Source organism: Artemia franciscana, unplaced genomic scaffold (genome assembly GCF_032884065.1).
Source record: "Artemia franciscana unplaced genomic scaffold, ASM3288406v1 Scaffold_772, whole genome shotgun sequence".
NCBI classification, from domain to species: Eukaryota; Metazoa; Arthropoda; class Branchiopoda; order Anostraca; family Artemiidae; genus Artemia; species Artemia franciscana.
In genome coordinates, this window is record NW_027067775.1 from 291,514 (window position 1) to 307,469 (window position 15,956).

The following is a 15,956-nucleotide window of genomic DNA, read 5'->3' on the forward strand; positions in this document are numbered from 1 at the left end:
AGCCTCAAGCCTGTTTCCTTGCTGTTCTTTTGATTCCTCGGCACGCTTTCTGTTCTTTCTTTCTCTATCAGCCTCAAGCCTGTTTCCTTGCTGTTCTTTTGATTCCTCGGCACGCCTTCTTTTTTCACTTTCTCTTTTAGCAGCAAGTCTGCTTCCGCGTTGCTCTGGTAGTTCCTCGGCACGCTTTCTGTTCTTTCTTTCTCTATCAGCCTCAAGCCTGTTTCCTTGCTGTTCTTTTGATTCCTCGGCACGCTTTCTGTTCTTTCTTTCTCTATCAGCCTCAAGCCTGTTTCCTTGCTGTTCTTTTGATTCCTCGGCACGCCTTCTTTTTTCACTTTCTCTTTTAGCAGCAAGTCTGCTTTCGCGTTGCTCTGGTAGTTCCTCGGCACGCTTTCTTTTCTGACTTTCTCCATCAGCAGCAAGTTTTTTGGCATAGACTCTTTGAGCATCTTCATCGGCTTTTGCCATGGTAAGTTCATCAGTCATTGTAAACTTAAACATTAATAGATTTCTACGTGAACATATGTCTTAAATATCTTGAATGACGTCACCGTCATAGCAAAAATGACGACAACTAATTTCATGACGTCAGTCAACACAGAAACATGACGTCACCTGATCCACAGACATACACACAGACAGACAACTTATTTTTATATCTATAATAGCTGTTGGGGTGGCGCTTCGCGCCACCCCAACACCTAGTTGGTGGGGGCGCTTCGCGCCCCCCCCCCCCCAAGCCCCCCCGCGCGCGTAAGTCGTTACGCGCCATATTAGTTACGCGCCATTGTAGTTGTGTCCCTATGTCCCACCTGTGAATATAGATATATATATATATATATATATATATATATATATATATATATATATATATATATATATATATATGTTTTTAACTACGTAAAACTTGCGAATATACAACATTCTTTGCTGTCCCATTGTCTGTGCATATAAATAGATTGTCAGGTTTACCGACTCTTGAACATGCAACATATAATGGTCCATGGGAAAACAATCCGTATTCAGATCTATACCTCATGATTCTAATGATTGCCCTTGAGCTTTGTTGATGGTGATTGCTAATCGACCATTCCCTGAGTCGCCATCGTCATTTATATATCCCCCTGTGCACCCCGGCGTCCCCTTTGTAGTTATGTCCCTGTGTCCCGGTCGTCATTTATATTCCCTGTGTCCCGGTCGTCATTTGTGTCCCGGTGTTCCAGTCTGTGATTTCTCTTTGAGTGTCCCGGGCGTCATTTATATTCCTTGTGTCCCGGTGTCCCGGTCGTCATTATATCCCCCTGTGCCCCCCGGCGTCCCCATTGTAGTTGTGTCCCTGTGTCCCGGTCGTCATTTATATTCCCTGTGTCCCGGTCGTCATTTGTATCCCGGTGTCCCGGTCTGTATATACATTCGTTTTTTAGTTTTGTTTTTCTCCTTTATTTTTTTCCTTTTTTCTTTTTTTTTCTTTTTTAGTTTATTTAGATTTTTAGATTTTTTAGTTTTTTTTATTAGTTTTTAGTTTTTTTGTAGTTTTTACCATTTTTTTAGTTTTTTTTTAGTTTTTTTTTTTTTACTTATGTCCTGGTCGTCATTTATACTCCCTGTGTCCCGGTCGTCATTTGTGTCTCGGTGCTTTGTTGATTGCTAATTTATATTATATTTATATTTATATTTTTTATATTTATTAATATTTTTTTAGTTTTCTTTTTCTCTTATTTTTCAGTTTTTTCCTTTTTTTTAGTTTTTTCTTTTTTAGTTTTTAGTTTTTTTTTTGTTTTTTACCTTTTTTTAGTTTTTTCAGTTTTTTTTAGTTTTTAGTTTTTTTACCTTTTTTTAGTTTTTTTAGTTTTTTAGCTTTTTTAGTTTTTTTTCTTTTTAGTTTTTTTTGTAGTTTTTACCTTTTTTAGTTTTTTTTCTTCTTTTGTATTAGTGTGAAATAATTCAGACGTCATATGCGGACAAACACGACGTCACTCGACAGACAGACAGACAGACATAACCCACAAACAACCTGACAATCTATTTATATGCAAAGACAATGGGACAGCAAAGAATGTTGTATATTCGCAAGTTTTACGTAGTTAAAACCATATATATATATATATATATATATATATATATATATATATATATATATCTATATTCACAGGTGGGACATAGGGACACAACTACAATGGCGCGTAACTATTATGGCGCGTAACGACTTACGCGCGCGGGGGGGGCTTGGGGGGGCGCGAAGCGCCCCACCAACTAGGTGTTGGGGTGGCGCGAAGCGCCACCCCAACAGCTAGTATATCTATATATCACACACTATCTATATTCACAGGTGGGACATAGGGACACAACTACAATGGCGCGTAACGACTTACGCGCGCGGGGGGGGCTTGGGGGGGGCGCGAAGCGCCCCCCACCAACTAGGTGTTGGGGTGGCGCGAAGCGCCACCCCAACAGCTAGTATCTATATATATAAAAATAAGTTGTCTGTCTGTCTGTCTGTGGATCAGGTGAAGTCATGTTTCTGTGTTGACTGACGTCATGAAATTAGTTGTCGTCATTTTTGCTATGACGGTGACGTCATTAATGGTATTTAAGATATGCGTTCACGGAAAAATGTTTAATTGTAAAATGACTGAAGGACCTACAATGGCAACAGCCGAGGAAGCTGCTCAAAGAGTCTATGCTAAAAAACTTGCTGCTGATAGAGAAAGTAAGAAAAGAAAGCGTGCCGAGGAATCACAAGAACAGCAAGAAAACAGGCTTGCAGCTGATAGAGAAAGTAAGAAAAGAAAGCGTGCCGAGGAATCACAAGAACAGCAAGAAAACAGGGTTGCGGCTAAAGAACGCAAAACCGCGCAGTTAGATGAAAATCCACCTGAAAAGCTAGAGTCAAAACATATCAAAACTGAAAATGATAGCGATGATGATTGGGTTTGGGATTTTGACTTGGATAAGGTCATCAATGCCTACCAGATTTAAGTTAAAAAACAAAGGTTCGGCGATATGTACTTCATAGTGACGCTGAAAAATAAAGAAGAAAAAAAAACTGAAAAAATGTAAAAAACTAAAAAAAAACTAAAAAGAAAAAACACTGAAAGATAAATTAAAGACCGGGACACAAATGACGAATGACACAGAGGGAATATAAATGACGACCAGGAACCTCAAAGAAAAATTACAGACTGGGACACCCGGACACAAATCACGACCGGGAATATAAATGACGACCGGGACGCAGGGACACAACTACAACGGGGACGCCGGGGGCACAGGTGGGATATATAATTGACGGCTGAGACACAGGGATTGTTTGAATAGAAATTACAGACCGGGGCACCGGGACACAAATGACGACCGGGACACTGGGACACAGGGAATATAAATGACGACCGGGACACTCAAAGAGAAAATACAAACTGGGACACCAGGACACAAATGACGACCGGGACACAGGGAATATAAATGCTATTTATAAATGCACAGACAATGGGACAGCGAAGAATGTTGTATATTCGCATGTTTTACGTAGTTAAAAATATATATTTATATCTATCTCTATTCACAGGTGGGACACAGGGACACAGCTACAATGGCGCGTAAAGACTAAACAGTAAAGACTTAAACAGTTCCCTATGATATTCCAGTGCTGTACTTGCTGTGGAAGAACAGAGGGAAAAAAAGGTACCTTTGATGAAGAATATCATGCTATCCAGGGCTGACCAATTGTATAAGCCTAATGAAATAAAGGTTGTCTATGGTTGGGGTGAAAGGATGTCATAAAGGAAATATTTAAGGGAAAGTCCTGGGAGGACGTAAAGAGGGAGGCTTTGAATATAGTGGAATGGAGGAGCAGGCGTAACGTTGTTGGCTTCAGGCGTCTTGGTGCTACGGCGAATGGCTATTAGTAGTATTAACACTTTTAGTGGTCACTTTATGTTCCCCTATATTTTCACCACTACTAAACTTTTAGTGGTCACTAACTTACACTCTCCCTCGAATTTCTTCGTCATCTGTGCTTGAATCAAGGATAATTTAACACATGGGCCCACCTTATCCCGCTTAGAACTGAATTCCTCTCATGGCAAAAACTTACAAAGGTGCAATAACTACGTGATTGTTACATATAAGCCGTTCTTGACTAACAACAGCTTCCTATCTTAACGGTATGGAGTTGCCAGTTCAGCGTCCGCCTTGCCAAAAAATGAGAGACATTGAAGGCATTTTTTCATTGTATTGGATTAACGTTGTAACATTGTATTGTATTGGATGCTTCGGCCCTGCAGTGCATTCCTGCAGCATGATTCGATCTCTGGGTCCCGTATTACAAAGCTAAGGTCAAACCCACTGTGCCACCACAAGAAGATATTGAAGGCAGATTGTTGGTGAAAGCACATTTGAAATTGTCCTCCGTAAATTATGCCTTAGTTCCTGTGTATGACTGCCCTTTGTTATGTTTTTTTCTTTCAATTCTTCTTTGTGTTGGTATTGTATGCTTTTGTCAGAATTTAATTATTTCTTTTCCTTTATTACTCAAACAATGTTGTATCTTAGATTTATGATGGACAATCTATCTTCTATATATATAAAAATAAGTTGTTGTCTGTCTGTCGACTGACGTCATTATAAGGATTGAGCTGTATGTCATCATGAAGTTAGTCATCATATATACCAAATGACGACCGGGACACAGGGACACAACTACAACAGGGACGCCGGGGGCACAGGGGGATATATAAATGACGACGGGGACACAGGGAATGTTTGATTAGCAATCACCATCAACAAAGCTCAAGGGCAATCATTAGAATAACGAGGTATAGATCTGAATACAGATTGTTTTTCCCATGGACAATTTTATGTTGCATGTTCAAGAGTCGGTAAACCTGACAATCTATTTATATGCTCAGAAAATGGGACATCGAAGAATGTTGTATATTCGCAAGTTTTCCGTAGTTAAAAAAATATACATATCTATCTATATTCACAGGTGGGACACAGGGACACAACTACAATGGCGTGTAACTAATATGGCGCATAACGACTTACGCGCGGGGGGGGCTTGGGGGAACGCGAAGCGCCACCCCAACGCCATCCCAACAGCTAGTAAGTTTATAAATTAATATTATCCAGTAGAACAAATTTATAACAATACATTTGTATAATATATTTATATAATATATATAACAATATATATTTTCGCATTTCAAGATATAGCATATGGACTTGAACGATATGTGTAGAGATATACCTAAAAAAAATGGTTATTGACATTTGCTATAAATATTAATTTTGTAGAAGAAGAAGAAGTTTTATCCCATTACCTGAACAATAGACATATCTACAACCTTGGCCGTTATGTAAAATTAGACCAATAAAAGTAGCCAAAGCAAAGGACATTAGCAAATTGTCTGAAGTAATGAAACTACAAACCAATGAGGAAAAAAATATGGCTAGAAGGTTAGTGACAGAGAGAATGAAAACGGATCAAAATAGAAAATGATTGTGATAATGATTGGGTATAGGATTTTGACAGAGATAAGGTGATTAATGCGTACTATGTCTTTAAAAAAAATCAAGGTTCATTAATATGTATTTCATAATGACAAAAGACAAGCCAAGGCAAAAGTATGAATACATAATCATGTAAGACTACACCAGTGAGACCATCTAAAGCGAAGGGCATTAAAAAATTGTCTGAAAAAAAACTCCAAGATGAAGAGTATTTCTATATGTATTTCATTATGAAAAAAGAGATGGTGAAGCAACAGTAGACTTTTAATATTTTATAGAAGCCTCGAGCGATGAATAGCTATAGTGAAAGACATTGAATTTTATAAGGAAGTTATCCATAAGCCTGATACTGCATCAGCCTCTATCAAACAGTTCGTGGTAACCAACTATAGTAAGGAGCGACCCAGCTCAATAGTAAACGAAACTCTAAAAAACAGAATTTTGATGCTAAAAGATACATCAAAAGAATTAGATTTTCATGTTGATTTTAAATATATAAGTTTCATCAAATTTAGTCTTTGTCATCAAAGGTTACGAGCCTGAAAAAAATTGCCTTATTTTAGAAAATAGGGGGAAACACCCCCTAAAAGTCTTAAAATCTTAACAAAAATCACACCATCGCATTCAGCGAGTCAAAAACCCTGTAGCAAAAATTTCAAGCTCCTATTTACAATAATGTAGAATTTCATATTTCTTGCGAGAAGACAGATAACGGGTGCGTGTTTATTTGTTTTTTTTCTCTCTCTTTCCCCAGGGGTCATAGTATCGACCAAATGGTCCTAGAAAGTCGCAAAAGGGCTCATTCTAACGGAAATAAAAAGTTCTAGTGCCCTTCTCAAGTGACCCAAAAAATGGAGGACACCTAGGCCCCCTCTCACGCTCTTTTTTCCCCAAAGTCAACAGATCAAAATTTTGAGATATCCATTTTGTTCCTCATAGTCGAAAATATTAAGGATTATGTCTTTTGGGATGACTTACTATCCCACAGTTTCTGGGGGAGGGGCTGCAAGTTACAAGCTTTGACCAGTGTTTACATGCAGTAATGGTTATTTGGAAGTGTACAGACGTTTTCAGGGGGATTTCTTTGGTTTGGGGGGTGGGGTTGAGGGAAGAGGGCTATGTAGAAGGATCTTTCCTTGGAGGAATATGTCATGGGGGAAGTGAAATTCAATGAAATGGGCGCAGGATTTTCTAGCAATACTTTAAAAAACAATGAAAAAATAAACATGAAAATTTTTTTTTAATTGAAAGTAAGGAGTAGCATTAAAACTTAAAACAAACAGAGATTATTACGCATGTGAGGGGTTCAAAAAAGAATTTAGCATAAAGAGTGAGGTATTTACGAGGAGATAAATACCTCACTCTTTATGCTAAAGTATTTTTAGTAATATCAACTATTTATTCTACGGCCTTTCTGATTCAGGGCCCATTCTTAAAGAATTGGGACAAAACTTAAGATTTAGTGTAAAGAGCGAGGTATTAACGAGGGGACAAACCCCCTCATATACATAATAAAAGTCAGAAGAATATAAAAGTTTGTTATGTAAGTTAATTCTTAAGTTATGTATATTTTTTACTAATAAAAACGTTCGTTAAAAATTAAAAGTTCTTGTAGGCTTTTTAGGTAACCAAAAAATTGGAGAGCAACTAGGCCTTCTTCCCCATCCCTTATTTCTCAAAATAGTCTGATGAAAACTAAGAGAAAGCCATTTAGCCAAAAAAAGAATTAATATGCAAATTTCATTTTAATAATATATGTGTGGAGAGCTAAAATCAAACATGTATTAATTCAAAAACGTTCAGAAATTAAATATAAAAAAAACAGTTTTTTAACTGAAAGTAAGGAGCGACATTAAAACTTAAAATGAACAGAAATTACTCCGTATATGAAATGGGTTGTCCCCTCCGCAATCCCTTGCTCTTTACGCTAAAGTTTGACTCTTTGCCACAATTCTACTTTTTAAAACAATTAAAAACGTTATTCTTTGAATTTGAATTTTTGCTTTGAATTTGTTCATTTTATTCCAAGAAATGTTTACATAGGGCCAATATCCAGGGGATAGTCATATCTAAATGATAAGGAATCTCGAATAATAGCGATGGTCACAATAATGAAAGGTCAGTCAGCAAAAATAGACCCAATTCCATCAGAAATAGGGGATATAAATGGGGGATTAGAACATTTATTAACTAATTTGGAGTAAGCAATTATTTAAGTTAAAGCAGAAAACATAAATATGAAGCGAGAAGGGAATTCTCTTAGAACAAAGCTGGAGAAGACGCGACTTAAAATAAGTAACATGGAGGATGGTTTGAAAAGAACAAATATGATTTACACAACTTCGATCCATCAAGACAAGCGCAGATATTACTTGAAGATGTAGTTGCCACTTTTAACCAGTTTATTCCAAACGCCTCGATACGTCTTAACGACATAAAAGAGGTTTTCCGTATTACATGCAATCAAAACCCCGTCCCGTTTTGGTTAAATTCCTGAGTGCTTTTTGCATGAAATTTGTTCTGAAATCAGGTCAACATTTTAGACACGCAAAAACTTTGATAACGCCTGATTGCACAGAACGAGAATTGCTCGCGAGAAATATAATGAAATTTACACTTGAGGCAGCGAAATCAGCGGGAAAACAGGCTAAGGCGTAGTATGAAATTGTTTATAGAGAACAAGAGTTACATATTCGATTTCGCTCTGATGCAATAGAGGAGCACACAGAGCCTAGTGATGCATACAAAAGGGGAGTTGCTATTGCATACCAGATATAAGCTGTTGGAAGTTCAAACATAACGTGGATAGAAGGCGGAACACCGAATTGGATTCGTAGTTATAAAACTCAAGCGTCGATTTATGCAGACGTTCGGTACCGCATTTAGTAATTATGTACAATTGCAAAACATAATCGAAGTGCATAAAACTCCGTTTTCTTTTGCTGCGCAACAAGTTGAAAGGGGCACTCCAAAGTGTGGAAATTCTGAAATTATTACCCCGAATGATAGTGCGCGGAATACAAAACATCCACTTTTTTTTATTGAGGTAGGGCCACAACAATTGAAAGGCAGATCGCATCTCGTAAGCTATCTTTCCAAGATCAAAGATTTGGCCGCAGAAATAGGGAGAGCAGGGCTATTCTATTACACAGGAAAGAATAAGTATAGTGCATTGGAACAATCAATGATGAAATGAAATCAAAATTAATAGTCTATTGGTATCGCAGAGTATGTTTGATAATGTAGCATCATCTGAAACTTGGTTGGAAAATGAAATTTAGTTTAAATGGTTTTGGTATTTCGGTGTCTATCGTAAAAAACATAGGAATGTAGGAACTTATAGTGGAGTAGCAATTTTGTATCTTAGAATTTTTCGTCTAAGTATAAAGTCCAACGGCTGAAGAGTGTTTCTTGTAATTTCATATGGTTAAGAGTCGAAACCGATGAACGGTTTATTATTTTTTGTGCAGAATATATCCCTTTACAGTTAAGCTCGTACAACGAGAAGGATACGTGGTGTACATTAGAGGATGAAAAAGGTAAAAAATATGTTCAGCTTCCTTCTAATTCGTTTTGTCTTATGGAGGACTTCTAGGATCAAGTTGGGGTTACTCCAGAATTTTTTATGTCACCTCATGCCTGTAGGAATGAAGCTACTTGGGAGGTTTGGGATGATTTGGTAATCCTTCTCCCTCCAAGGGCCAGTGAGGACCATAGCAGACGAATGAATAATCGGGGCTGTTGAATTTTGGATTTTTGGGGGAAGGAAAATTTTGTCATTTCAAAAGGAAAAGTTGAAAAGAATGAACATAAGAAAATTTCACTTGTTTTTTCTGAGGCTTCTGCAAGCGTGATTATATTTTGTTTGAGGTTACTATTTGGCGTGTATGTGTGGATTTTGAGGTGATGGCACCGGCAAGTTCGGATCACTTGCCTATTATAGCCTATTTTGAGAGGGTTAGTTCTAAGAAACTAGTGGCTAATAGTGATAGGAAGAGAAAACGCAGGGAAAATGAGGATTTAGGGATTAGAAAGGCACTGAAAGTAACAGGAGAGAAAGAGAAAAATTTTCTCTGATGGTGGAGTGTGATGGCGAGTAAAGAAGTTCAGCAAGAATTGGATGAATGTTTGGTTTTACTAGGTGAAGGAAGTATAGAGGAGTCGTTAGCAATAGTTAATGATTTTGTTTATAACTTCATTAGTTAATGAAGATAAATTGCAGAGTTAAGAATGGTATTAAGAATAGATATTTTGATGATGATTGTGAAAGCAAACGCCAGAAAGTTTTAGAGGCACTGTAGAAAGTGAGAGATAGCATAGGTAGTAGAGAAAATATTAAATTTTATATAGATTATAAGTTGATTCAGTAAATAGTCCGGGAATAACCTTTTCAGTGAACTATTTTTGAATATAATCTAGTAAATAATCTGGAATTTCATTATTTTGTAAATGACACAAAAAGTTACTTGTTTTTTCGGCTGTTTTTATTTAATCATTCTTGAGTTAGGTTTTGGCCCTAGCCAAGCACTTTTTGTGCTTTCCTGGCAGATTATGTACAGCGGTTATGTGTTTTCTGTTATAATATATATTATTGAATTGAATTTTTGTATAAATATGCTAGTTTCAGTTATACTATTTTAGTAATTCTACTGATGACGATCGCTGTATATGTGATCAAAATATCTGGACTTTTGTACCTGTATTTTTCACTGTCTAAATAAATGGATTTATCTCCATCTGAAAATTTATTTGTTCGTCTAAGAACGACAGTGTGTTTCAGTGAACTCTCTTTAAAAATAAAAAATAATCCTGAAGTTCATTATTTTGCAAACAATCCAAAATTTTTTTATATAAATATGCTAGTTTCAGTTATGTTATTTTAGTAATTCGACTAATGACGATCGCAGTATGTGTGATCGAAATATCTCGACTTTTACCCCTGTTTTTTTTTTCACTGTCTAAATAAATAGATTTATCCTCATTTCAGAATTTTTTGTTTTTCATAGACCGGGGTATAGTCCAAGAAGACAATACCTAATTTAAGGTATTACGTCAAAAAACTTCGTATATATGATGAAATGAGACTAACCAAATGAACAACTATAAATTCAAGATTTCGTTTGCAATTAGAAGACACAGAAGACTCCACCACCTTCATTGGAAATTTATTTTACTTTTGGGCAAGATTAAAGAGGGAATGGTGGGCTACATCAAGACATTGAATGATTTTTTCAGTGAGCTCTCTCTGAAAATAATGTAGTGAATAATCCAGCATTTTATTATGTTTTGAATGACGCAAAAAGTTATTTTTTGTGTGTGTAAATATGCTAATTTCCTGTTATATTATTTTATTAATTCTACTGATGACAAAAGCTGTATTTGTGATCAGCATATCTAAACTTCTGTGCCTGTTTTTTTTTTCTATGTCTAAATACATTGATTTATCCCCATTTGAAATTTTTTTTGTTTGTCATAGAACGGGAGTTAGGTCTAAGAATACAATGCCTAATTTAAGTTGTTACGTCCAAAATGCGTCGTATATATGGGCAAATGAAACCAACCAAGTGAACAACTATAAACTCAACGTCTCGTTCGCATTTTGAAGACACGAAAAAACTTTGCCACCTTCATTGGAAATTAGTTTACTTTCGGTCAAGATTAAAAAAGTAAAGTTAAATCAAGAAATTGAAGAAACTTTTCAGTGAACTCTGTCTGAAAATAGTCTATTAAATAATCCGGAAGTTCATGATTTTGTAAATGACCCAAAAAGTTATTTTTTATGTATTAATATGTTAATTTCAGTTATATTATTTAATTAATTCTACTGATAACGATAGCTGTATATGTGATCAAAATATCGGGACTATTATAGTTTTTTTCACGGTCTAAATAAATGGATTTATCCCCATTTTAAAATGTATTTGTCCGTCATTGAACGGCAATATGATCTAAGAAGAGATTACCTAAATTTAAGGTGTTACGTTGAAAATGCGTGGCATATTTTTGGGAAGTATGACCAACCATGGGAACAACTATAAAAATAACATTTCGTGTGCAACTAGAAGACACAGAAGGCTTTGCCATCTTTTTTGGAAATTTATTTTACTTTTGGGCAAAATTAAAGAAAGAATGGTACATCAAGACTATGAATGATCTTTTCAGTGAACTCTCTTTTAAAATTATATATTGAATAGTCCGATACTTCATTATTTTGTGAATGACCCAAAAGTTATTTGTTGTTTTGTATAAATATGCTTATTTCAGTTATATTGTTTTAATTATTCTACGGATGACGATCGCTGTATATGTAATCGAAATACCTAGACTTCTGTACCTATTTTTTCCAATGTCTAAATTCATTGATTTATCCCCATTTGAGATTTTTTTTTTGTCATGGAACAGGAATGTGGCCTAAGAGTACAACACCTAATTTAAGGTGTTACGTCCAAAATGCGTCGTATATATGAGGAAATGAGACCAACCATGCAAACAAGTATAAACTCGACATTTCGTTTACAATTAGAAGACACGGAAGGCTTTGCCACCTTCTTTGGAAATTTGTTTTAGTTTTGGGCAAGATTATAAAAGTAAAGTTACAATTCAATGAACTTTTCAGTGAACTTTCTATGAAAATAATTAGATAAATAATCCTGAAGTTCATTATTTTGTAAATGACCCAAAAAGTTATTTTTTTTCATAAATATGCTAATTTCAGTTGTATTATTTTAGTAGTTCTACTGGTGACGATCGCTGTATATGTGATCAAAATATCTGGATTTATGCCTCTTTATTTCATAGTCTAAATAAATGGATTTATCCTCATCATAAAATTTATTTGTTCGTCATCGAGCGGCAATGTCTTCTAAGAAGAGAAAACCTAAATTTAAGCTATTACCTCGAAAATACGTAGTATATATTCGGAAATGAGACCAAGCAAATGAACAACTATAAACTCAACATTCCGTTTGCAATTAGAAGACACAGAAGACCATGTCAACTTCTTTGGAAATTTGTTTTAGTTTTGAGCAAGGGTAGAGAAGGAAAGTTACATCATAGATAACTTCGAAGACCACACTGCCTTTCCCTGACGAAAGTATAACAGTTCAAAATAAAGATGAAACCTTTTAATTGACAGTGAACAGATTAAAAAAATTTTAACTTGATATTTCTAACATCTATATAGCGGTCATCATCAGCAGTAAAACAGTTTTACTGCTGATGATAAACATATGTATATGTGTTCGGAATATCCAGTTAAAATTTTTTATATCTGTTCACTGTCAATTATAAGGTTTCAACCCTATTTTGAACTGTTATACTTCCGAAAGTTACATGAAGAAACTGAGTGAACTTTTCAGTGAACTCTATTTGAAAATGAGTAGCTGAAAGGCAAAGTAAAAAGAAAACAAACTCAAGCAAGGCCTTGATATTTGACTTTTGACTATTGTGCATTTATCCAATGACAAAATAAGGACCAAGTAATATCATAGCCTTGAGCCAGAACTTAAAGGAAAAAAGAGACTTAGTAATGCCCTTCCAAGAAATAAAGACAATTATTCAAGTTGTCTTATATCAAGTCTTATATTCTCATCTTTATATTTTTTTTATTTTATATCACCTATTTTCTTATATCAATACCCTCAATTTACAATTTGATCAAGGATTCTAAAAGAATCACAACTTAACATGGAAAACACTGAAAATTATTATCTGTGTTGAGTATACACACACACACACACATATATATATATATATATATATATATATAAATATATATATATATATATATATATATATATATATATATATATATATATATATATATATATATATATATATATATATATATATATATATAACTATATATATAAATATATATATATATATATATATATATATATATATATATATATATATATATATATATATATATATATATATATATATATATATATATATATATATATATATATATATATATATATATATAGTAGACTGTGAAGATTCAACAACAAAAAGAATCAGTCGAAGTGATTTTTTGTCCCAGCTAAATCAATTAAGCGTGACAATTTAAGTGCGACATTTCGTTTGTTTGTCCAAATTTTTTAAACAAATTATGTTTAAAGTTTAACAGAACCTCGATTCAATTGCAAACTTACTTTTATGATAATTATGATAATAAAATGAACTACGGTGAGTTCTAATTTCTTAGAAACCAAATGTTGATTGCAACTACTGTTAAATGAAAACCTTGAAAAGAAAGTATAAAAAGAGAATATTGAGAAGAGTTTGTTTCAAAATTGTCTAATAAATTATTATTCCTACTGAGTAGACGGTTAATTGACAAATATATCTATCTGTTGAAAGTAGATTGTGAAAATTCAACAAAACGAAGAAACAGTAGAAGTGATTTATTGTTCCAGCTAAACCAATTGAAAATGACAATATAAGTGCAACATTTTGCTTTTTTTTCAAAAAAAATTAAAATATATCATGTTTAAGGTTTAATAGTACCTCGATTCAATTGCTAATTTACTTTGATAATAATAATAATAACAAAAAAATAAATTATAATGAACTCTTGACTATAATAGAATAAAATAATTGATATCTGGTCCTAACAATATTGAGTATAATCTCTAATTTATAATATTTAGGTGACGGAATAACAAGACACTAGATTTGAATTTTTAGTATTGTAATGGTTCTGGAAAAAATTATATTAAAATTAATCTTAGTAAAAGAAAAGCAAAATGTAAAAAGAATGATTATTCTAGAGAACTATGTATCACAAAAATGGGAACATCATTTTATTTATGAATAGGCACCATGTAGTGCAATAACAAATTAGGAATATAATATTTAAGAAATATTCCATTAAGCTTTTACCAGATCAAAAATTAACAAGAGCGACAAAAACCTTTAAGGAAGCAAAAAAATTATATGAAACAATACAAATTTTATTAGTATATCAATATTTCCTTATGTACAAGGATATACATCTGTGCTGAAAATATATATTGAGATAAAATTGAGCAGCTGAAATCAGTTCAGCTCAATTCGCTCTGAACACACACATGAACAAGCTCTCTTGGTAAGTAGATATTTAACATCTGGAGGTAGATATAATCTAGTATTTTGAATTGTTTAGCTAAATGCTCCTATTTTACCTATAAACTAAATTATTATGTATTTTATATGTATGTGATAACAATAAATTGCTCATTTTCTCTGTAATGTTTACGATTTGTGTTCAAAGCATAGGTTCGTATATCTGAGGCCCCAAGGAACACACCGACGGTCACAACTGAATTTGAAATAATTTCATGTATAGGCAAACGTCACAACTACCATATCATAATTCCTTGATTTTTTCAAAATACAAAAATTCATATTATTAATTCTGAGAAAATTCCAAAAAGTTTTGGTCTTAGTTACATGACTGAGTGCCAACAAAAAACAAATTAAACTAGATGCGAGCGACGAACTATGTAAAGTTCATAAAGGAAGAAAAAGATGCCGTTGTCAATCTGATACTTGAATTCGAAAAAGCAAACAAACAGAAGGGTGACATACATTTTATCTCATTATTACAACTATACACGGGGAACACAAGAAAAACAGGCAAGTCCTAAGAATATTATAGTTGAAAAAAGAATCGAAAAGAAAATGGAAGAAGAAAATTAGCAAGTAAGCTGGATGTAAAATATAAATTTCTTCAAAATATTTTGTTGCTTGAAATAAGATTGGGAAATATACGACGGTATTGTTTAAAATCTAGTGTTTTTAAATAAGATAGAAATAAGGAAATACATTATTAAAAATATGAAATATTTTCTTCAAAAAGTTTTGCTGCTTAAAAAAAGATGAGAAAATATGCAATGGTGTGTTTCAAAATGTATTGTTTCTAGAGATAAGGTAAATAATCAAACCTAATAACCAGATGACCTTAGCTTGTTCAATCCAAAAAAGTGTAAAAATATGACAAAGCCTTAAAATAAGAAATTTAAAAATCAAGGTCGAACCCTCAAACCCCTGAAGAGTCGGCAACCCATGACAATGCCTCATTATTTATATCCGATCAATCCAAAAACATATATATATATATATATATATATATATATATATATATATATATATATATATATATATATATATATATATATATATATATATATATATATATATATATATATATATATATATATATATATATATATATATATATATATGTAAGTTGTCTGTGTGTGTGTGTCTGTCGAGTGACGTCATGTATGTGTGTTGACTGACGTCATGTTTTCGACTGACGAAATTACAGACCGGGACATCAGGACACAAATGACGACCGGGACACCGGCACATAGGGAATATAAATGACGACCGGGACACTCAAAGAGAAAGCGACCGGGACACAAGGAATGTTCGATTAGCAATCACCATCAACA

General features: G+C 33.8%; 1 long non-coding RNA gene across 1 annotated transcript in view; it reads left to right on the forward strand.

Annotated features, from left to right (window-relative positions):
* The window catches only part of LOC136043625 (uncharacterized), a 184,080-nt gene extending 173,128 nt beyond the window's left edge, over window positions 1-10,952 (forward strand). Inside the window, exon 4 of the long non-coding RNA XR_010621674.1 lies at window positions 10,518-10,952. This is a non-coding gene — a long non-coding RNA (uncharacterized LOC136043625). The remainder of the gene's footprint in view (window positions 1-10,517) is intronic.
* Window positions 10,953-15,956: the final 5,004 nt, after the last annotated feature.